Source organism: Epargyreus clarus, unplaced genomic scaffold, assembly GCF_041222505.1.
Source record: "Epargyreus clarus isolate Ecla_fem2 unplaced genomic scaffold, WU_Ecla_fem_2.2 ptg000004l, whole genome shotgun sequence".
NCBI classification, from domain to species: Eukaryota; Metazoa; Arthropoda; class Insecta; order Lepidoptera; family Hesperiidae; genus Epargyreus; species Epargyreus clarus.
This window is the reverse complement of record NW_027332212.1, coordinates 14,979,106-15,003,917: the sequence shown is the minus strand read 5'-3', so window position 1 is coordinate 15,003,917 and position 24,812 is coordinate 14,979,106. Positions and strand designations below refer to the sequence as shown.

Genomic DNA, 24,812 nt, shown 5'->3' with positions numbered 1-24,812 from the left:
AACAAAGTTTTCATCTTTATAATATTAGTATAGATAAATATATTTATGCCAAAAATATTATACTTTAAAGAAGAGTTAATAAGATTGATTGGAGAATGCCTCAACCATTAAACTAGTGCTTAGTTTTACTATTATCGAAGTTTAAATACAGCAAAAAAGTTGTTTCTGATAACTTTTTACGTTATGGCGCTCCGACAGTGCATCAGAAAATATCCATACAAATATCTATGGTTACTTATCAACGACAATTTAAATATGTCGTTATAAGCTATTGAATGTTTTTGTAAAAGATGAATATCATATGGTTTACATACAAATGTAATAATTCATAGTTCACACCAGGCATTGGCGAATCTAGAATAAAGAGTGACACGCCGCATTGCAAATTCTTTGCTATTCAGTACATTTGAAAAGATAGGCACCCTTTGACACTCTGGTGTAAGGTATAGGCGGAGCGGAGATACAAATAATTTAAAAATACAGAAACTTCAAGTACCTTCTAATGAAATAAAGTCAGTTTAATGTTGGTCTAATATATTACGGTTCTACTCCGGCACACAATATGCCTTATAATAAATATAAGCGCTGCAGTGTTCGGGTTAGATTATGTGATAAAAGAGGAAAATATCTGCTTATCTGACTGGGTTGGTGTTGGTCCTAAGGGGTACAAAATTTTTCAAAATAATTAAGATTACGAGAGCAGCGTGGTGGGGTATGCTTTAGGCCTCGCCCAGTGTGACGTGAGGTCTTTCCCCAACAGTACAATAAAAAAAATATACCGCACACATTTATTAACTGTGTCAATTCACGACTCACCTGATGAATAGTCTTGCTGTGTAGGATCGAGGTCCCCGGTTCAATTCCCGGCCAGACTTTTAGATTAAAATAGTCGAGGAAAATGTAGAGTTCATTGTCGTTCGATGTCCTTGAACTGATAGCATATTGACGAATTGTGACCTAAACTGAGCTATCCCGTGATTGGTCATAGATAAGGCTTGTGATTAAATTTAATTTGTAATATAAATAATGTATTACTGTTTTTATGGTTACTATTTTTAATTGATTTTAACCGTCAATTGTGTTGAGCTTGTTCGTTATAGAATTTCATAATAAGTTAAGAAATAATTTGGTTATTATTAAATAAAACTTACATAACCTACATAAAAGCCATGAATAAGTTTAAACTCAGAATATGTCATGATTAACATGACATAATCTGGGTTGTGTATAAATATCTAATTGTATAAGTAATTTCGATAAAGTACAAACTTATTTGTTATAATTATTTTTATCTGTGGTTAATTATAAATAACATTTTTCAATTATCAATCAGTGATATTTCAGTCACCTGATCTGATCATTGTCATCTCTTTAAATGAATCAAAAATATAAAAAAAAATAATACATCAAAATTCCCGCTCCACCTTATACTATACACTGATGGATAATCTAAACAAACATCTATTCCAAAATGGCCGTTTTGTCCCATTTAAAGTTTTAGACCATCCATCTTTGTCTCATTTCAAAGGGTTTTTTGCCTATTTAACACCCCTAGCACAGTTCTAGCAACAGTTTCGCATTAACCTTTATGTATTGTATAAATTAGACGCAAGATACTAGAAACCATATTTTATTAGTCAAGAGATCGAAAATTGCTTATCTGTTTGCTGTAAAATATATATTTAAGGAGTAGGTCGAATGATTTTTTTACGACAAATACACGCAAAAATGAACTGTATCTACGAAAGATAAAAGCTACAATGACATGTCCGTCACCCGTGCATAGAAATGATAACGTTATATAATATACGTGCAATATCTGATGCATTATATTGCTATTGTATAGATATCGCAAAATTTTGGCGATCGGTAGGTATAAATTGCGTATCTAAAGTCCACACGAATTTATAAATCAATGCACGTAAAAAGCGGGTGTCCTAAGAAGTTAGACTTTGTGCAAGCTATCAAACAAAAAGATATCACAAATTTATGTGTTACATCCGCGCGCTAAACTTTAAACCGCGCTATAAAAATGTGTTACATTGGCGTGCCCAATTTCGTCTCACACTAAAATCACATTCCTGTCACAAACGTACCAAAAGAAGTATAACTATAATTGTATGAGAAATATCACTATAAGTAAGTATAATGCAAAGTAAATCTCTTTGTTGTCTGTCACTAACGCTTTCGTTGCTATAAAACATAGGCTATTTTAGTTTCATAATTATTCCGTGATGGGATGAAATGAGGAACGAAATATTGTACTCAAGCATTAAGTATTTAAAGTCATTCCGTGATAAAAATACTAATTTAAACAGTCTTTATGAAATAAAGAATCCGCAATACCAAATATTTATCATTTTTGAACTTAAATACTTACGAAAACAAAAAAAAAAACATTACGTAAAATTGAGAACTTCCTTTTTGTTAGGTTATACTTAAATGAGTATAAAAATTCGTTTTAATTTACTGTCCGTCTTTAGGGGCTAATTTTGGAAGCTGTTGACCCGATTTTGGCGGTCTTTCTTTCAAATAGAGAACTTTAGTGGGACTAACGTAGGCTTCTTTTAACCCAAACATATCTCTATCTATTTTTGCGTGAAAGCCGAAACATTCCAGAGCTCTCTTAAGTAGGTATTTACTAAATATTTATGTATAAATAACTTTTTGTTATTAGGAATTATTTATTAAAGGTATAATTTTTTCGTGGTTCTTCTCGGAGAGCTCCACCGCTACACCTATATTTGGCTTTTTACAACAGTGTTAAGTTTCTGGTTGAAAGCTTATTGTAAGGGAGAGTCTTTCATGCTTAATCCTAATCCTTAATTTTTAAGATGGCTTTATCGTATGCTCTTAAAGTATTTATTGTTTTCATCAACACAAACATAGATTTTACGAAAGAGATTTGAACTAGAGTGGTTTTATTAGATTACATTAAATCATAACAGAGTCATAGTGATAGTGTAATCACTCTCATTGTTTCGACCTTTAATTAAATCTTGTACAATATGCCACTAAACACCAGATAAATGCTTTAACATTTTGTTATTACTATTTTAATATTAGAGACAATTTTTAAAACTAATGCATTTTATCCTCGTTGTAAAACCCGGGGTTTTATATGTATGATGTGTATATTTGTAAGAGATTAACCTTTTTGATTTAGCTCATCTTGTTTGAAGGGCGACCAAATCAAGGATGTTATTAGCTATTTAATGAAAATATATTCAGCTATTAGAAGGTCATAAACACTTCTAAATGGAGTTGGGGGTGTGTGAAATATTTAAATTAAGTTTTTTTTAAGTTGAGCAAACTATGGAAATGGAAATCTCGATAGCAACTATGGAAAACTTTAATTGATTTCAGAAAGAATTTGAGACCTGTGGTCGATAATTTGTTTCGCCTGGTGTTATAGGTGTATGGCTATCCTTAAGGATTAAGTTATAAAGCCTTATATCTCTTCAATGCCACACCACTTTAACGTCGGAAATTTCTGTTACTACGCAGAAATAGTTATGGAGCTAGTGCTTCGTTCGAAGTGCCACCTAGGGTTCCACCACCTTTAAAACCTTTTTAAGTAATTCTCGTACATTTCAGTATACGGAACCACAGAATCCACACGTGTAACGCTTGGCCGATTTTTTATTTTATCAGCACTCCGATATAGATAACAATTTAGAAACTATGATTAAGGGTATTAGTTCTACTATCATAACAGATGACTGGCTTGCCTTTAATCATGAAATAGTTTTCATGAAATTGCACTGATAAGACTGCAAATTCGTTCTGAAAACAGTATTTTTATAAAGTTATCATTGTAGGTGCAGCATAATATGTACACGTCTAGCTAATATATTTTATTATATGGGACATATGTTACATAACTCGTTTAAGTAAGTAAAATCTATTACATATCTAGCGTGATACAGAGTAAAGTGTGTCAGCGGCGTCAGGTCGAAAATCGAATCCAAGTTTTTTTGATGTCCACTCGTTACAGATAGTTTTGTTGCTATATGTAAAGTTGCCTACCCATTTATTTGGGTGTTATAGTAGATAATGTTATGCTTATAATTGTTTGGCTCGGTAGTGAAATCACGACAACTTCTAAACCAAACACAAAGGCTACATTTTGCACTGACATTTTCCTCCTTTCTAGACTAGGGCTTTCCGTCAAAAGCGGTGTACGCGGGCGACACCGCGCGCGTTTTCTTATGAATAACCATACATATAAATAACATTAGTTCGTTTTGTCCCAAATCTGGGCTTCGATTTCATTTTTCTCAAGACTTAAAGCATACTGCACACTATTCTCTGATCAAGTAGTTATTAACAAGTGAATCCCACAAAATACGATAAATAAACAGCAAGAGCACGTTAAATATATCCAACGAATATTAATAATGGAGTTAGACGAAGCGGGAAGCCACGGCCGATAGCCCGCTCTTATCTGTATTTTTGTAAATTTAGCGTTTTATCAAAGACCTAGGCTACCTGATATCTTATCGGGCGTATAGTTTAGGTCGCTGAATTTCTAGTTTTATTTTATGTCGTAAATTATTTGTTCGAGCTAATATTTTGTGGGATTTGACGACGGTTTTAGCGAATTTGCAGTGCATTCGGAATAATAATATAATAAGTATTTATAAACACATTTATATTCTAAAGGATAAGGTGTATGCGGTTCTAATCCCTTGTAAAGTTGTCTGATTTCCAAAAAATAATTTATTAAAATTAATCAATGGAATATTATGAAATTTAATGTTACACAATATTTCAAAGACTAAAATATTACAATTTTCCAAAATATTGCATGAAACATTGTAGCCGTTTCACAATATAGAGATCACTCTCCATAGAGTCTACTAAGGCTAAGTCTTAGCCTGAACAACAAGTTGTGTAGGGAAAGATACTGCGAGTTTTCTAAAAGTAATTAAATTATAGATAAATTATCAACTATTTCATTTACGAAGGGAAATACCATATCTCTTTCAGACATCTTGGAAATAAATTGAGATTACTGAAATTGGCAATAAGTTTTCGTAGTTGAATCTTTCAAAAATATTTAAAAGACAGGAAAGGGTGGTAAAGGGATTAAACTGGTCTGAAAATGTGATCAGGGAAACTGCCTAAAGTATGAAGGGATCAATGATGGTTTTAGGATAGCTAATCATGATCCACGTCTTTTTTTTATAATATAAAAGTAGCAGAGGAGCATGCAGTCCACCTGATGGTAAGTAGCTACTGCCGTCCATGGATATCTGTAATCAACCCCAGATAGGATTAGATATTCCTACCTGAGGTCGGCCACAGATGCGGCGCTACCCCTGAGGACTAAGCTGGAACGCCTCGGAAAAGTCTGTCTCCCTTACCACACCCTACAAACCGGAACACAGCAGCGCCTAACACTGCTGTTATTAGGTAGAAATAGGTGTGGCTGTGGTGCCGCCGAAGTCGTACCACAAAGGGTTTTACCACCTTAAAATTCTCTATTTTACATCGGCAAAACAAAGATTATTTGTAAAATTTTAGAATAATATTACCGTAAAACTAAGATTGAAATATTCTCAAAATTTGCAACCTTATTTTTCTACCTGTCTATTGCAGACTTCAAGGACAATTACAATTGCACAGATGGTTTCGCAAATTTGTTCCATTTATTGAGTAAACAATTTAATTGTCACATGTACAATTTGGTTCCAATCGTACATTACCTACTAGTGAACTATAGTGCTCAATATTTGTATGCAAATTTATAGTTTGCAATAATAAAAAAATGGGAAAATAATAAAAAATAATGCAACCCAAAACTTACATTAAAAATTCGAAATTACTGTACTGTACTCTTTATCCGCATAACTTTGATAAAATATTTTTTTTATTAAAATTCTGGTAACATAGGAGCATGCGATCTATCTGATGGTAAGAGGCCACTGCCGCCTATGATGGACATGTGTACCTATTCCACTTCATACAGAATAGGGGTTTTGCCTAGTTATACCCTTAGTATGAGTTTATACGTTTTTACAAAAATGACTGTTTTCGTATTTGTTTACGTATTTACTCATACATTTCCAATCAGTGCCCCTAGCGGACTGTATCAGAACTGATGTATGAGAAATATGATTCTTTCTTTCTTTCTTTCTTTCAAATACGTAGACAAATACAAAAACAGACGTTTTTGTAAAAACGTAAATCTCATTCTAAGGGTACTGAAGTTAATCAATGTTGCGTCGCCATCACTGAGGACTAAGATAATCGCCTCATTCTGAAAGTCACTAGCAACCATACCTTTCCAAGCAACGCAAGAACTGCTTAATGCATGATTATGTACACTTTTCCGAGGCGTTCCAGCTTAGTCCTCAGGGGTAGCGGCGCATCTGTGCCCGACCTCAGGTAGGAATATCTAATCCCATCTGGGGTTGATTACAGATGTCCATGGACGGCAGATGCCATTTACAATCCGATGGACTGTATGCTCGTCTGCTACTCTTATAATATAAATATATATATATATATATATATCAGTGAGTTACCTATGTGGTAAAATTTTATTACATTTTATATACCTCCATTACCATACCCTTAAATAACCTAAAAGTTATTAGTATAGAAGTTATTTAGCGTCATATATCGGCCAATTAAAACAACATGAACATTTAAAAAAAGTTGCCATTACCCACTTTCATTGGTCGCTTAAACGTTGTCGAAATCTATAAATTCCCAGTACCAACAATTTTTATACCAAGAATACAGTGACTTATTATAAGTTTATAATTGCCAAACAAACACACGAACATCTTATTATTATCCTATTATTTTCTATTACAAATTCAGTGACACGTGACACGGCGTGGGCGTCCCAACAATCTTCGTGCAAAGCGTTTATTAATATGTAAATTAAATCTTCTACGCCGCCAAACACTTTATAACACTAAAATATTGTGGCGTTATCAGAAAAATAACTTAAAACTTAGGCTTTATCTAGCTCATGTCAGTGCTATCAGGCATGACCTACCTACCAGTTATCAGAACTTAATTATGCTTTGTATAATAGGTTCATAAAAATATCTATTGATTGACGTTGTTGCTGCTCGAGGCGATTAAGATGGAGTCGCAGCGACCGATAATTATAAATGAATTCAATGTCACTTAATAATAACAATTAGTTTCGTTTATTAGAGTAGAGCGCTATAGGTGTAGTTTATAAATAACTGATAGCTTAAGTTTACAGATTAAAACTTGATTTATGTGTAACGCGTCACGGCGTGCGGCTCGCTCGGTTTTTGAAAATACGTTTAGTTTAAATACGCAGGATTTGTAGCCTGTTTATTGCGGAAAGTTTGATCAAAATTTGTATAGCGAGTTCTACTTGATGCAAGTAGACAAAAAGCTAAAAAGTGTTTTTTTGGCAAAGGGTGAGTGGGGGTAGGTCAATGGGAGTTATATATTCGACTATTAAATAATTTTGTTATTTACTCACAAAAAATATTTATCAGAGAGTACGTTCATTTTTTTCGTAATATGATTATGTACACATACAGACTAACTTATGAATGAAGATTTATATTTATTCTTTTCTTATTTTTCTGTACGGAACCCTAATTACGATTATAACAGTTTTATTAGGTCTCACTAGAAGTTTGAAATTTATTACGTAGATTTTGCTTACCTTTGCGTTTGCAACTGTCCGCTTACTACCCCCGTTTGTTTCAAATCTGTAAACAAAAATATAAAGGTAAATACAATACTACACAAAATTCACCTTTTTAAAAAAATAATAAAAGTTACTTGACATGACTTGTTGGAAAGAACTTGGCTCTACACTTTACAATAGAGTCGCCATGAAAAGAGCTCTTACAAGCAATGCGTAGACCTTTGGGGTAGAACTCTACCTCTGAATAAGTACAGATACGTCGAAAATAGTTAAATTAGTTATTTCTTTTATTTCTTTAATAAAAATTACTTTTTTCTTTGTCATAGTAATGGACATGAGATTTGTTTGTAGCATATGTTTACTTTTACTCAAATGAAAAAAATATATATTATTTATATTTTTATGTCAATAATTTGTAACTTTTTAATGTTTGTATTGAGACAGAAAACACTTTTAATGCCCTAAATCTCGAAGCTTAGTGCCGTTGAAAGGAAAACCGTGAAAAAGTGCTTAGAAGCACAATAACGGTAATCTTTGACAATGCCGAGTCGTTTGAACTCAATAGGGTGTGCTGAAACCACTATCCGTAATTACGTGGAGCCTTAACGAAAGCTTCATTCACAACGCACACATACCCAACTCCTATTTACATACGTCCACACACGACACAACTACGTGCAAACTAGACACACCATTGGCCAACTTTCACTTTCAAATCGAGCCTACATAGTTCGAATTCCACAACGCCGGCTGCGATTGGCCATTTAAAATTTGACCTTCGTTCCCATTGGTCGACCCGCGCCCATATACCTGGTGTTTACGGAAATAATGTATAGAGAATACGTCCTACGTGTTTCCGGGCTAAGTAACTAACCTTGGGAATTATAATGCTGAATCTGAAACGCCTACAAGTAACGCCTCTATGAGCTTATGTTCGCCTGGTACATTAAGGTCCATCGTGGGACCTCCTCTTATAGTTTTCTGGTTTATTCCAATAAAATCAAACAAGTAACTAACATTCTAATAATATAATCGTAGGTACATAATACATTGTACATTAATATTTATATCTCATACATAAAAAAAATTTCAATTTTTTCTCAAGTCTAAATATGTCATATAATACAAACCATCTATATATGTTATTATAAGTAGATATTTATAAAGAATTACTTTTGAACGTCAATAATAATCTACCACTTTGCAAGGCGTTTTGTTATTGTAGAAGAAACAAGCCAAAACCTCCACAATACGTCTTTCCACAAAAGTTTCACTTGCAATTTAAACATAAAATATAAACGAAATTTATCAATTCTAAGAGTTATACCACTGATTCGTACAAGTTAGTTACGCTATGTAATAACTACAGTATTTTTCTGAGGCTAACGTACTATACAAAGTACATTATCCTTTGCAAAACTCAAACAATAAAAGTAGCTGTGTTCCTATCGTTTATTAGTTTAGAACAAGACTCGCTCTTAGAACATTTTTCAAGAAATATAAGGTCATGCTATCTACATAGTTGTTTATGTAATACTCGGAATTGCTGGACGATTAGAATTAATTTTGTATATAAGTAGTTTGTTTCTTTCTAAGTTTACTTTTTAACTGAATGTCGTCAAAAACACACAAACAAGTTCTAAAATGCAAAATTCAGTTCAATCGAAATAAAAAAATAGAACGTTTAGTTCAAAAATCTCGATCGTCCCTAAAGCTCGTTATAGCTACTAAACAAAACAATAGTAAAAAACAGGATTACTAACAACAGTTAAAATATTCGTATTAGATTATTTACCCGACTTCCAAGGAATAATAGTTATTAATAATTATTATGTAATATATCGAACCACCTAAAATATAGATATTAATAAATTATAACTTGATTAGTTTGAATTGAATTAATTAATTAACGATTTTCACACCGGGGGTATTGTGACAATAATAATTTTAGTTTAAAAACTAAAAACCACGCTAAAATCGCACAAGGAAAATCGTTAATCCGTGATTCCTGACGATCCTGATGAGGTGAATGAGATAAAATCATTTTAATCGTGTATTGTCATGGTTTCTTGATAATTTTTAAAATTTTTAAATTAATCAGGACCGTTCAAAGTGGGTAAAAATCGAGTTCAAAGATTCCGTTACATAGATACAGGTCTAGCTAATAAAAGCGTGGTGAAACTTTGAATGTCACATGTACTCGAAATATGTGACTTAAGTGTTTCAATAAATCAGATATTACTATAATTTAATATGACTAATGCTGTTTGTTTAGGCAGTAATAAGATTTTATGATGCAAGTAGAAATAGTTGCAATTGCCTCATATGGGTAAATGGAACTATTTTTGTTGAACTAGTGAATGGGTACTCTATTTGATAGTTTTTCAAACATTATCAAGATTTTAGTGCTACTATAGTTTTGTTAGTCTAAAATATTTTTAAATATAAACAAGAATTTTAAATGAAATGTATGGCAAAAGTCCTATTAAAAAAGGCCATTTACCTGTAAGTTGCAATTACCCCATTTTAAGTTTTTGGCGGGGCAAACGTAACTTTGTCCATAACTTAAAGTAAACTATTGATAGAATCAAACACGTATAGGCGTTGTTAACAAAATTATGTTAAAAGGTATATAATTTAATTAGTTATTTATGTCTCGTAGTTACAAAAGCCCCGGCGCACCTTAATATTATTATGCATTTGATTGTTAAGGGAAAACCCTTTTTCTGCATGTACAGAAGTTAATTCGAGCATACACATATTTTCCTGTGTTTGAATTTGGGCTTTTCCCCATATTTCCTTATTATTTCCTATCTCTTAATTTGGTTTTTAAATTATATAATTAGGTTATTTAATATATAATTAATTGTATATATAAATAATTATATAAATAATTTTATTTTGAGGCGATTCATTATGATTGATTTATTTTCTAGTTTTTAGTTCTATTAGTTAGCTAGTAACAATAGTTCTAAGCGTTTCTGTGTTCTGTTTTGAACGCTAAGAGAGACATACGAGTACTTATCCGTTCTAACTTAGTCCTCAGGGGTAAAGCGCAACTGTAGTCGACATCAAATAGGACTTTAATCTTATCTGGGGTTGATCACAGATATTGGGCGGCAGTAGACACTTACCACTTATATGACAAAAAAGAACTCATTTCGGTTCTTATTTGTAAATAAACGACTTTGAATTTTTTCAGATATATCATTACGGTGAAGGAAAACATCGTGAAAAAAATACATGCCTAAGATTTTTAAAATCTGGTTCTCAAAATTTTGTGAAGTCTCCTAATTCACATTTGGCCCGCGTCTCTGAGGGGAGACCCGTGCTCAGTGGGAAAATTATGGGTTTACGACGACGACCATTTGTTTTTTTAAAAGTCGTCGCTCTAGTCGTGGTCGCTACGTCACCGTCACGTCGTCGTCCCGTGAGTCAGTGTCCTGTGAAGCAATTAATTCCACATAATAGTTTATTATGTAAACCGAATAGATAAACGATTATTTCTTCCTTGTATCCTCTGAGGGTTTTTTGACCCGGACATTGACATTCGTGATAACTAGTTTTTTCTTGCGGCTTCGTTGCTATTACCTATATATATGTTTGAGCTATAAAACTATATTAGCTTTTATAACAAACATATCTACTGAATGTCGAATTGAATGGGAAAACCGAAAATGTATATCAGTTAGTAATTTAATTATAGTTCTCCCCATAATCACCACGTAATTATGATTAGTAGAATTAAATTTATTTAGATAATCTATTTTAGGTTGCAATGGAATCATAAACACAATTTGAAGCGAAATAAGTATTTGCAAATCTTTTTAGTATTTTCATTGAAATTTTATCTAAATCGGTTTAGGAGTTAGTAGAAAATATCCTAACAATGTTTCTTGGTCTTTATTTTATTACTAGCTGACCCGGTAAACGTTGTGTTGCCATATAAATAAAAAAAATTTTTTAAAGGTGAACAACCCTTATCACTTAGGGGTAGGAAAAATAGTAGCCGATTCTCTGACCTACATAATATGCATATAAAATTTGGTGAAAATCAGTAAAGCCGTTTCGGAGGAGTACGGTAACTAACATTGTGACACGAGAATTTTATATAAGAATTTTTTATAAGGTAAAAGTGACATATTATGTAGAAGCTTTTTTCTTTGTATTTTTTTTGTAATGTAGAATTAGCAAACGAGCAGTCTACCTAATATTGAGGCTATTGCCGTCCATGGACATCCGTAATTGTCTTGTATAAGCAATCATATAAGTCTATGTGTCTAAGCTTGCACGGTCATTTTTTCCGCGTATGTACAAAATGTGAAATGGGCCTCCCTGAGCGCTATGACATGGGGCTCTTCAAGAAAGGTGCGAAACAGCTCTTCGTCAAACCATTGCATTGGCGACTCCTATGGTGTTGCAAATATCCATAGGCGATGGTGACTGGCTTCCATCATGTAGAACGCATTTATCGTTTGCCAAGTCAATTAAAAAAATAATTTAACCGTTATTATTTATTTAACTAATGTGGTATTAATAATTGACTCAAAAACATATTTTTATAATTTAGTACCTACATCTATTTTTAGGTTTAATGTAGAATTGATAGATATGCTATAGTTATATGTTCATGAGTTTTGTGGTTGACTTTCCTTATAGCCGATTAGTTTTAAATGCATTTTAGAGCAATTTATACTATTCTTTTAAATTAGGTGTCTAAATTACTCAATAGTTAGACTCGTTTTTAACACGCTTTTATTAGCTTCAGACGTATGTATGTTGGTATGTTAGTATGTAACGGAATCTTTCAACATGATTTTAACCCCCTTCAAAACGTCGGATTAACTCGAAATTTGGCATACTTATTAAGGACCGATGACAATTCAATATTTTAAATATTAATAGTTTTGTACCATTGTTCTTATCAACATCCTCTGGATTAACGATTTTCGAGGCGAGATTTTTCAAACACCTTCAGCAAAGTTCATCGCAACTTTAGATTGCAAATAATTATTGCTGTTTAGTTTCAATAGGAGTAACTTTTATATCGTGATTTTTAGTTTAGAAAATAATAATGTTATTTCCCTATAACTCAAATTTTCTGAAACATATCTATAATGCCCTCTTGTAGAATGATTTTTAGGATTCCGTACTCAAAGGTTAAAACGAAACCCTCTGCGGTCTGTTCGTCTGTCGTTGGGCTTTATCTCTTAAATCGTAATAAATAGACACTTGATTTTTTTACAAACGATGAATAATGGTGGTCGCTATAACGAGAAATACTAAAAATTAATAAATAATTATAGTTCAAAAAACTAAAAAACACGCTTTTATGATAAAATCAACTAAAAAGGAGAAAATAATTTTCAATCTAAGAATCAATTCTTCTTAGTTGTCTAGTCTATCTAGTCTTAGTTGTTCTGTTCTGTCTTAAATCCTTTTTAGTTGATTTTATCATAAAAGCGTGTTTTTTAGTTTTTTGAACTATAATTATTGAATAGATATTTTCGTTGATACATATATTTAATTCGTCACCTTTCATTGTTAAATTTTTAAGGCAGCCAATATTATCAATAAACACCATAAGATTGGAATACTACCTGAGTTCGGCCACATATGCCTTGCTACCCCTGAGAACGAAGCTGGAACGCTTAAGAAAAGTGGGTGTCTCAGCATCGCTTAACACTGTGTTCTGGTTTGAAGGGTGTAAGGGAGACAAACTAGTCCGAGGGATTCTAACTTAGTCGTTACGTGAAGTTACGCGTTTGTTTCCAAACTCAGGTGGAAATCTATTTTTTTACCACGCTTTTATTAGCTTGACCTGTATGTATATATGAAACGGAATTTTAGAGCTCGATTTTTATTCACTTTGAACGGTCCGATTAATGTAACATTTTGAACAATTATCAAGGACCGATGTCAATTTAAATAATTTTATCCCATTCACCTCATCAGGATCGTCAGGAATCAGGATTAACGATTTTCCTTGTGCGATTTTAGCGTGGTTTTTAGTTTTTAAACTATAATTATTCTAGGGTTGTACTTATGTTCATGGGCAGCAGTAGCCACTTATTATGTGGACTGCATGCTTGAGTGCGACTTTAATATTATTAAAAATGTACATACACGTAATATGATTCTAAAAGACAACGCTTTGTAGAGAATAATGATCTCTATATTTTTTTAAGGTCAATCACCTATACTTACTGGGTATAGTCACTGTACACACAGGATTGGTTACACAGATATCTATCTATCTTTACTGTTATAGAATCATACGTGAACTGTGTTTGTAAAAATATTTTATAATAAACTTTTTTTAGGTACTAAGTTAGTTTGTATGGGTTAAGTTTTACGACTTATTTTTTTAATATTTTAAAAACTAACTAACTAATATAACTCAGATTTTTATGAAAAAATTGAATATTACTCAGCTGGTCTAATGATGGGCCCGGTTACTGACCATGGGGTGTATGTAATCTTATATATAAAATTCTCGTGTCACTATGTTAGTTACCGTACTCCCCGTAATGGTTTTACCGATTTTCACCAAATTTTTTATGCATATTCAGTAGGTCCTAGAATCGGCTACTATCTATTTTTCATACCCCTAAGTTATAAGGGTTGTTCACCCTTAACATTTTTTTATTTATATGGTAACACAACGTTTGCTAGTCAGCTAGTAACTAATAAGATATCCTCAGTGAGATTAGTTGTTTTTGGATTCTCGGTGACAACCATTCATTGTAGGACATCCGTTAAAATTTGTTTTTACTCGTTTGCAGAGGGTAATGTTTCAAGCGTATGTAATATTTGGCACTTCCTGCAGTCTTACTATAAAAACAAAAAACTGGATTCTTTAAAAATATTGCCAATGTCACTCTAAAAATTTAGACGAATTCCACCAATCCTCTTATATTAAAATCAGTAACGCCGTTTGGGTTGTAGAGCATGTCAAAGAATTAGACATACTCAAAAAACATTACCGTCCGTCCTTAAAAATAACAAGTTACTTCGCGTCAACGTATAATGTCGTATAAGCGCAAGCAACGCCGCGTGCGCGGACCAGTCTAGCGATAAGTGTACATGTGTTTATATTACAAAGATTGCAAATTTGTAGATAGACACATTCGTCTATGTTTGCCTCGCTAATATTTATGTGGAGTATTAAAAACGCGATAAGAGTTGCACCGGAGCTAGGGATGTGCTAGCCTTTGTCGATATTTGAGTGGGTAATATTATTGTTTTAATTTAAAGATTTGATTTTCATACTATATATTTTTTGTCCCTTAAATATAGAAAATGTCACGTAATTGATCTGATTTTAAATGCTGATGGTCAATTTTTTGGAACATTTTTCCTGTAAAACAGCAATAGGTATGAAAGGGTATAGCCGTAGTCAAACCACTAAGAGATTCCCTGAAAAAAAATACCTTTCGCATTGGAGCATCTAGGACATCTTCAGTTGTAGGGGTTTATAATTTACTTATTAAATTAAAATAGCTCTTTTTGATTTCTTTTTTTGTTAGTCACGTGATACTACTGAATAATAAAAGCACGAATTTCTACACATATATCTTTGGTTGATCGTAAGTTAAGCGGTAGTTCCATCGTATCTGAGGTTAATTATTGAAAATTAGTAAAGACATTGACCATCCAACGTCAAATCACAACGATAATCTAAAATCGGCAAAAACTGAATATATTGTTGATACATGCATAATACGATTTAATCGCTTTTACTTAAATTATGTTATTGATTTATGCATATACATGATTACATAATTTAGGTAATAAAAATTAAACACTTATCGTTGATAAGGAAACCCCTACGATATCTCAGATAGTCTAAATACAAAAATACATTTTATAAAAATCATCGATTATACCTACTATCGAAGGTATTAAATTGCAGCAAGTTATCAAATGATAAACAAATGTCAGTCTGCTACATTGCAAGATTAAGAATGATAGAATGCATCGATAAAATTAATAGCGAATTTATTTAGAGTTCTATGATTAGATTGATAACGTTATCTGGTGTAAGGACGGTTGAAGGACAACGAATTTCATGATTAGTTCGCAAATCTAAATCTTAGCTAGTTTTTTGATTGTAATTTATGGATTAAGTGCACTTATTATCGATCGATAAATTATTTATTTGTTTATATATCGTTGCTAGGAGGAATATTTATGTAAAGAAAATACATGTACATAACACAGAAAATATAAAATCAGTTTCCCCAAGTTCGATGGAATGAATTTATTTTTATAAAGTGTCGATATGCGCGTCACATCACTAACCTAGGGCAGGGCTAGTTATCAATGTTGCAGGAGATTGCGAATATGAAATATCGCGAGATAGCGTGTGCCGAATTATGCTAGATTAAATTTCATACGATAAGCCTAGTTCGTATTTGACTACTGATAGTCTAGGAATGGGAATTGTGATGGCCTACTTCCTTTCTTTACCGTTCATAACAAACGATTTTGAGGCTGAAGATAAAACGAAAGTGAATAGAATCATTCTGACAGCAAAACCTGATATACAATCCTATTACATTCAAAAAGTAATCTAATAATATAACCACAATAATAAATCTATTTATTTACCGTTTTTATAAGTTGCAAATTTTACACAAAGATAATTTATGATAAAGATTGTTTTAAATATTACGAACTTGGCCAGAGCACTGCCGTGCGCCTTACGAGTATGAAGCTAAACCGTGATATTGACCTCTAGGATTGTCTTACGCAAAAATGATAAGGAATATTTCGTAACGTATATTTCATTGTTATAATGCTTTGTATAATATTTTAATTAAAAAAAAAACAGACTAAAAGAAATTCTTATTTTGATATTTATTTAGTTTAGACTAAAAAAAGTGAGTTTCTTTCTCAAATTAACGAGTCGTTTTATCGTGGTTGCACATTTTTCGATATACGTATTACAATTTCTTATCACTTAATTTAAAATCGGAAGAGATGGAGAGTTAAACTGAGATTTCTCGACTTTGTCTAATAAGAAGACTCAATTTGCAATGGTATGCTGGATTAGACTCCGGCGACATCACCGCCATACCTACTTTTCCCTAATAGCAGCAGAGTTTAAAGGGTGTGGCAAGGAAGATATTTTTCCGAGGCATACCAGCTTAGTCCTGAAAACACCGCATCTTTGGCCGACTTCAAGGAGGCATCTAATCATATCTGAGGTTGCTTACGGATGTCTATGGGCAGCAGCCACCTACCATCAGGTGGACTGCATTGCTATTCCTATATTGTAAAAAAGTCATTTTTTCATACTATTCAGCGTCCATTCTACAATTATTGTAGTTTCGGCGGACGCTGAAAGGTAAACACGATAAACAAAATATCTATGAGTCGCGAAACAATAAACAACCCCGTAATTAGTATATTGGTATTTACAGCGGAAACTACGATGTTTATATTTGACGATACATAACTTCGATTTTTTGATATAGAAAAAGCAAGGATTTTGAAAATAATTATGTTTTTTTGTGATGTAAAGCTGAACTAATTTACATAGTTTCTCAACTTAGTCCTAAGTAGTGACACCAATCCTTCTCTATTATTACAAGTTTTTATTATTAGAAGTTCCACAGATATATAGGCAGCAATGATCTTTAAATATCTTATTTTTTATTTTTTAGAGTAGAACAAACAATATATCATATCCTTTTGATAAAATAATCGGTTTTTTGATATACATAGAAATAGGAAGTAGGAATTTTCCTGATATGATGGTTCTTGTCTGATTTATACTAATTTTCATAAAATCTACCAACTTAGTCTTAAGTAGTGACACCAATCCTTCTCTATTATTACAAGTTTTTATTATTAGGAGTTCCACACAGGTAGGTATATAGACAGCAATGATCTTAAAATATCTGATGCCATTAAAACTACAAGACTTGAATATTGTTTAGAGTAGAACAAACGACATATTACATCATTTTAATAAAAAAAAAACCCCAAAAGTGTTTATCAAAACAAAATCAGTGACTAATACAATCTAAGTCGAGCTCAATCTCGAACAAAGACATAAATAACAATAAGATTTGACAACGTGACCGCAACGATGTTTCATGCAACGTTAAGACGAAACCACGTAGTATTCATTCAGTGAAACGAAAATGCTTACGCGGCAACAATTGTTTCATTTCCAAAAACAATTGCATTATAATATTAGGTGGATCGCGAAGGGTGTCGCCACACATGCCCGGGCACGGATTTGTTTCTGAGTTCTAATATATCATTGATTCTGTGTCTATAAAAATGTACACGTCGAATAGATAACCTCTCTTCTTTAGGAAGTTGGCTAAAAATCGATCATCTTGTGTACGGCGGTGTGTGTGTGGTACGGCCGCAATTTCTTGACACATTATCATTAACAATATAATTAAATTTCATTCATCCATATTTTGAAAGTTCGTCAATTTATGTTATATTTTTTACCCCCAAAAGGCTTGTCGGTGACAAGTTATTTTATATATTAAATAAACTTATTTTATATGAAAAAAACGTCGTGTAATATACTTAACGCAAAATATAAATAGTCTGTTCCAAATCTTATTTTAATTTTGAAAACAGAAACATTATTGTAAATAATATTATTACCTTGTTCATTTCTATCTAATAGGTGTATACATTTTAGTAGTTACTGATAGTATCATTGTTTTTAACAGAAACTTTAGTGATGTTTATAGTATGCGAATTAATTTCATTTCTTGGGGTAACGCTGCTCACACTTGCTTTAAAAGTTCTCTTCCGAACGTGAAAAGGTCCGGATACGTCTAAAGACACCCTAAGTCCCTACTATACTACTACGCCGAGCGGAATAAAACCTTCTTACTGTACCTTAGAGACCATAATACACATGAGATGACACAATCAGGTTGATGCTATTACAAATGCTAACACATCGTTCTGTTTAATTGTTTAGTTAATTATAAGAAAGGTTCAGTTTTAGTTAATAAGAGTTTATGTTTATTTTGCCACATAACGTATGTGGTATTTGGAGTTATACTTTTGCAAGTCGATTTTTTAAGGAATTATTCCGGAAGACATCTTTGGCAAAGTTAAGCGTAAACTATGGCTATACTTTTCAGGGGATGTACAATACAATGTAATACAAAACTTTTTATTGTACCCCAAATTAAAAGTAAAACAACTACAATATTTTAATGAATGTCCTTAAAATTTAAGAACTGATGAATACGTGGATGAAGTTAGACATTATATCGATTTTATATATAACCCTGATTTATTCGTACGTGATAAACGTTTTTACGGATATATTTTTAAATTAATTAATGAAGTAATAAAAAAATCGCGTTCTATATTTTGGTTTTATTGCTAGAATTTTAGTCGTAATATTTTTTGTCATATTTTCTTTATGAGTTAATTCAATGCTTTTGATATCAGACAACTATTGCTTTTAGAAATTAGTAGAAGCACGAAAGAGGCATGCAATACGTATCGAGGGTTGATTGAGCAAATGAAAACGATTCATACGAACAAGTACGTGCGTCACTCGAGGGCCCAGACAGACCCACGAAGTGTGGAATAGAGAATGTGAAACTAGCATACCCGTAAAATGTGTACGGTAACATACTATAAAACTGATAGTTGAATGACAGCTTGGGAAAGAAATGTTCCGCATCTGTCTCCTTTGTCTTTTATAAAGCTTATTCAGTTTTTAATAGACTTTAATAGTGTAAGTTCATTTGAGTTTTGATATTGTTTTTGTCTTTTTTGTTAATTAGTATTTTATAAGAGTAATTTAGCGAGTTAATTTTTTCTTCCTTTTTAAAGGAATTTCTATGTCTTTATATTTTTTAAATTGCATGTCATTTTTTTACGAAAAAAATAACAAAAATCTACCAATGTCTTTTGCCTCCCATCAGTTACCTTTTATAGATATTTTAAACACACAACATATTTACATAGAAACTAACCATTTGCCAATATTTTCATTTTGCAAACATAGGTAATCAATTGATTGACTAATCATTCTCGAAGATATTATGTGCAATCTTTAAGAAGGAAGCACTTCATACGATAGTCTTGACAACTGATTCCGTGGATTCAAGCGCTTTCTATGAATCCATACGATTAGGACCACCGGAGGAGGCCTCCTATTACGGATTTCTCAGACCTTTAGCCGCCTGCCATGTCTTACACAATTCATGCAATTCTCACGGGACGGGGTCATTTATATGTTTTATTATTACACGCTTTTATATAACTTGCTTTGTTAGTTCGTATGTGAGAGTGTGACATAATTTAAACCCGCGAACTCTAAGCAATTGAGATGAAATTTTGCATACATGTTTGAATAACAATGCATGATACTGACGTCATTTTAAATCCAATATGGCGGACACCCTAATACGGCCGACCACTCTTCTTTTCGGACTCATGATATGATTATCAATGAAAGGAATTTTTTAAACAGTACGAAAACGCTTGATTTTAATTACCTTTTTATTTCATCCAAAATATTGATTTTTAAGTATTTTCGTATAATCAGTAATACTTAGAATAGAACACACGACACATTTTTTTTTTTTTTATTTTTTTTTTTTTTTTTTTTTATTTTTTTTTTTTTTTTTTTTTTTTTTATTTTTATAGTCATATTAGACGGTCCAGGGTTTGATTTCGGTCAGATAAAAAACAGTATAATTTTAGATTGTAGTACAACATATTGTAAAACTGTTAGCTCGAAAATAATTTTATTTCGCGAAGAATCCTAATTTAGTCGGATAATTTGACTATCCTCTGCCTCAATAGTATAAATAGATTGTGCTTATATATGTTATTAGGTCAATTGCATAACAAGGTATTTAAATGATCGGTAACAAATAATTATATAATAATTTAAACTATATTTAACCATAATTAAGTTACCGAGAAACAGTTTGTTTATATCTATAACTAAAATGGGATATGTAATTTCCTTCCGTTAATTATTTCGTGGTAAGTCAATAGTATAATAATATTATTATTTATTGCTAATAAATGATATAAACCGGTAAGTCCGAAATAGCAGTTTCTCGATAAACGGGGGAAAATGTAAAACGCATGCAGTTCACCTGTTGTTACACAGCCCATGGACATAACTAACTCCACAAAGAACAGAGGAGTGCCTAAGGAGGATCACAGATGCGTTGCCATTTTTGAGGACTAAGGTCAGCTTTTTTATTTAATATAGCAGCGGAGGAGCGTGCAGTCCGCCTGATCCTGACATCTGCTATCAACCGCAGATAGGATTAGATATTTCTATTTGAAGTCGGCCACAGATGCGCTGCTACCCCTGAGGACTAAGTTGGAACGCCTCGGAAAAGTATGTCTGCCATTTCCTTCAAACCAGAATACACCAGAGCTTATGACTGTTGTTATGAGGCAGAAATAGGTGTAGCGGTGGTGCCGCCGGAGTCGAACCACAAAGGGTTCTACCTTCAATGTTGCTCGCACTTTAAAATATCATTGAAGAAAGTTAAAGTTACATCTATAACAATATTGTTCGCTAGTTTATTATTATTGAAAATCTAATTAGCGCTGCACTACAATTAGTCAACACAGGCTATTTAGAGTTTTTCGAGCCTCTATCCTGTTATGACGGTTCGTCTAGCTAGTACACTCACGAATCAAGTGTCTGCGGAGTTTTAATGAAAATTTATCATACTAGTTGTGCCTGTGACTGCGCGTGGATTCCGAATATAATTTTACAACGCCATCTATCAAGCTCACGGAACATATGAGTTTATTTATTTGGAAAACAATTCATACGAAATATAGGGAAATGGTTCATAGATACAATTAGAGGAATTATTACGGTTTATACAATTAAAAAAATACTTTTGGCTTAAAATTGTAATAATTTTAATATACTCTATCAGTACATTTTAATGAAATCTAGATTTGCAGCCACGCGATGATTTCTTGAAGTTATGTGTGAATAAGAAATTAATTAACCTTAAACTTTCATCACTATGAGTTATGTAAAAGAAGGTAGTTCTATTGGCTAGCGTAGTGGGCTAAACTCTACTTATTCTGAGATAAACCCGTGCACAGCATTGGGACAGTAATGGGTTTACGACGATGATTTTGACGACGATGACGTTGCAGACAAAGAAACACGTATAATTACGTGATTACAGTCAAAGTTAAGCAACGCTGAGCGTCAGAAGTTGAATGGGGGGCCGCTGATGCAAAAAATGTGCGCGTTCCTGTGTTTAGATGGTAACGTTTTGGGTACTGAACCTGTTAGTTACAGTTTGAAAACAGTAACTAAACTATTGAAGGCGTTTTGGGCGGTTTAGAAACATCCCCCTCGGGCTGGTCAGTATTATGTACCTCCCTCCAAAAATCTACATTGGTGTGAAGTGGTACATGCTCCTGGCATTCCACCTTTTGCCACTTTTTGCCCAGGAGAGGGATTTAAAAAGGCGTCTTTTAACACATATTAAAAATTTTGCAAATATTATTGCAATCATTAAAACAAATTAAGTACTATATATAGTACATAACTGTACAATAGATTATTTTTAAGGAAAATCCGTTAGCTATGACTAAAACAAGGACTTTAGGTAAGATGCGTCTATTTAAACATAATTTTATGGTCAACTGGCTATATCAAACATTACCCATTTAAATAATAATCGGCTTCAATAGTATATAAAATAATTAGCTGACCCGGCAAACGTTGTGTTGCCATATAAATAAAAAAATGTTAAAGGTGAACAACCCTTATCACTTAGGGGTATGAAAAATAGATAGTAACCGATTCTCAGACCTACTGAATATGCATATAAAATTTGATGAAAATCGGCAAAGCCGTTTCGGAGGAGTACGGTATCTAACATTGTGATACGAGAATTTTATATAGGTATAAGATATGAGGAAATATATAACTAGTGATTATTATAAAAAAAAAACCCGACTAATTAAAATTATAGCCTATGTTAGTCACAATTTAGACGAATCCAACGACACTTCATCCGTTAATATCCGTAAAGTCTTTACAGTTGGAGGGCATGCCAAAGAACGAGACATAGATAGGCACGGACGTTCCAAAAACATTACCTTCCGCAGTGGGGTAAAAATAAAAATAAATACGCTATCGTGGTCCAAAATAAAGGGGTCTTTAAAATATTAATAAGCTTCTTTTCATAAGAAATTCCTAATACGCGCACGTGGGAGCCGAAAGCATAAGCCCTTAAGAAAATTTTAATGTTGAAAAAATACATGTTTATGAAATACACTCGATTAATTCTAAGTTCATTATAATTAAATACGTGTGAATATGTAAGCAGTAAAAGTTTTACAAATGAACTTTTTTTATTGTTTTAGTATGTATGCATTATACCTATATGCTATCTTTATGAAAGAGAAATAATATGCTTAAAACCTTAGAGCTTAAGACTTCATCAAATATAAGTGAGTATTAATAGGAATAGTAATGATAGGAATTTAGTATAAGAGATCTATGCTAAACGGCTCAAAAGTGAAATCTATTTGTATTTCACTCTATTACTGCCGAGACTCTACGAGCTACGGCTTCTACGAAACTCACCTAATGTGAAAACTAATAAGTTCTAACGTGATCTTCAACTTTATGATCTTGAAATAATATTTTAATATAGAGTTTAAAAATTAGTTACATTAACACGCTTTAAATTTATATAAAATCAAAATTTGTGTAAGATATAAAAATCTGTAACCTTCTTTTCTTTATTTCTCAAAAATACTAAATTAGCTTTTTTTATTTCAATGCTATAATATTCAATACATTACTAAAACGAGGTCTTGATTTAGATTTGTAATAATTATACATAAATTACATAAACTAAAATTGTAGAAAATAAAATTAATTTAAAATAATAAGTAAAATATTTTAACTCTATTTAAAATTATAAATAGGTCCTATTCCTACACGTAAACTTCAATTATTTCAATAGATATCGAAGACCACAGAGATATCAAATTTAAATTTAAATTCAATTAAAATTATATCACATAATTTACTTATGTTGTAATTGTAATTTTTTAAATGAGGAAGAATTATCTGCAATGTTCTGTAACAAATTTTACAATCGTTAATGTTTTTAAAGCTGATTGATTCATCTATAATAGTTATATCGTTATGATAATAAAAAAATCCCTAAATTTTAGAATTGTACAACACAAATACCTATGTTTTAGATATGTAACGTTTTATCGCTGTCTTTATTCCATTTATAGTATTTATAGTATATTCATCATTGTATGTTAATTTTAAGTAATTAAAAAGATATATACATTTTAAATGGAAACGTTAAGAATATTTTTAAAAATTATATGATTACATATGATATAAAAGTATAATTTTCCTTATTACAGTTAAAACTTATTTAGATAAAGTCTAGGCAAATCGAAATTATTATTGCCTTAATGAATTTTTAGTATTTTTAGTACAACACGTCATACATTTGGATAACGATATTATAAGGAAAAAGAATAATTCTTTATATGCAGTCAATGCAATCTTGATAATACTACGCCTTCAATAAATTCTTAAGCATAGGGCATATCTAACTCAACTCTTATTAAACTGGATGCCTACAAAACTTCGTTTTAAGTTATTTATTATTCTCATTAAAGCTAAGTAATACTTAGTAACTATATTTTTATTAATTGTACCCCTTACTTCGCTCTAAAAAGCACTGATTCGAATACTTTTGAAGTAGAAAATGCGTACATTTCTAGTGACGCGTGTTCAAACTAACGAGTCAATTTGAAATTATACGCTTTTTTTAAAAGCTGCAGATTCTATGTCAAGTTACTCTTTTTTAAGTTGTAAAAAGGTTTTAGAAGCTTTTGAATTGAGTTTATAACTCACTCATTAGATAAGTATTAAGAGCTTATTTGGTATATGGCAAATATAAATTAAATTTGTAACTTTAGTAATTAATAAACAAGCAGATTCAGTTTTTTTAATGATTAGCTTATCAAACTAAATGTACCTACTTAATAGTATAGTAGTATTATTCAGTATGTACTATTAGTAGTATGTAGTATTATTCACTGTATAATTTGAAAGGATTTATATTGATAAATCTTTTAACTTTAAAAGTTTAACTTTAAACGTTGTTAA

General features: G+C 31.9%; 1 protein-coding gene across 7 annotated transcripts in view; it reads right to left on the bottom strand.

The window, feature by feature from the left end:
* Positions 1-24,812, bottom strand: part of br (broad-complex core protein) — a 144,581-nt gene that overhangs the window by 19,951 nt on the left and 99,818 nt on the right. For all 7 annotated transcript variants that reach the window (XM_073093542.1, XM_073093541.1, XM_073093545.1 and 4 more), the window contains one exon: positions 7,670-7,715. The gene's annotated coding sequence lies outside the window, so the exon portion shown is untranslated. The remainder of the gene's footprint in view (positions 1-7,669; positions 7,716-24,812) is intronic.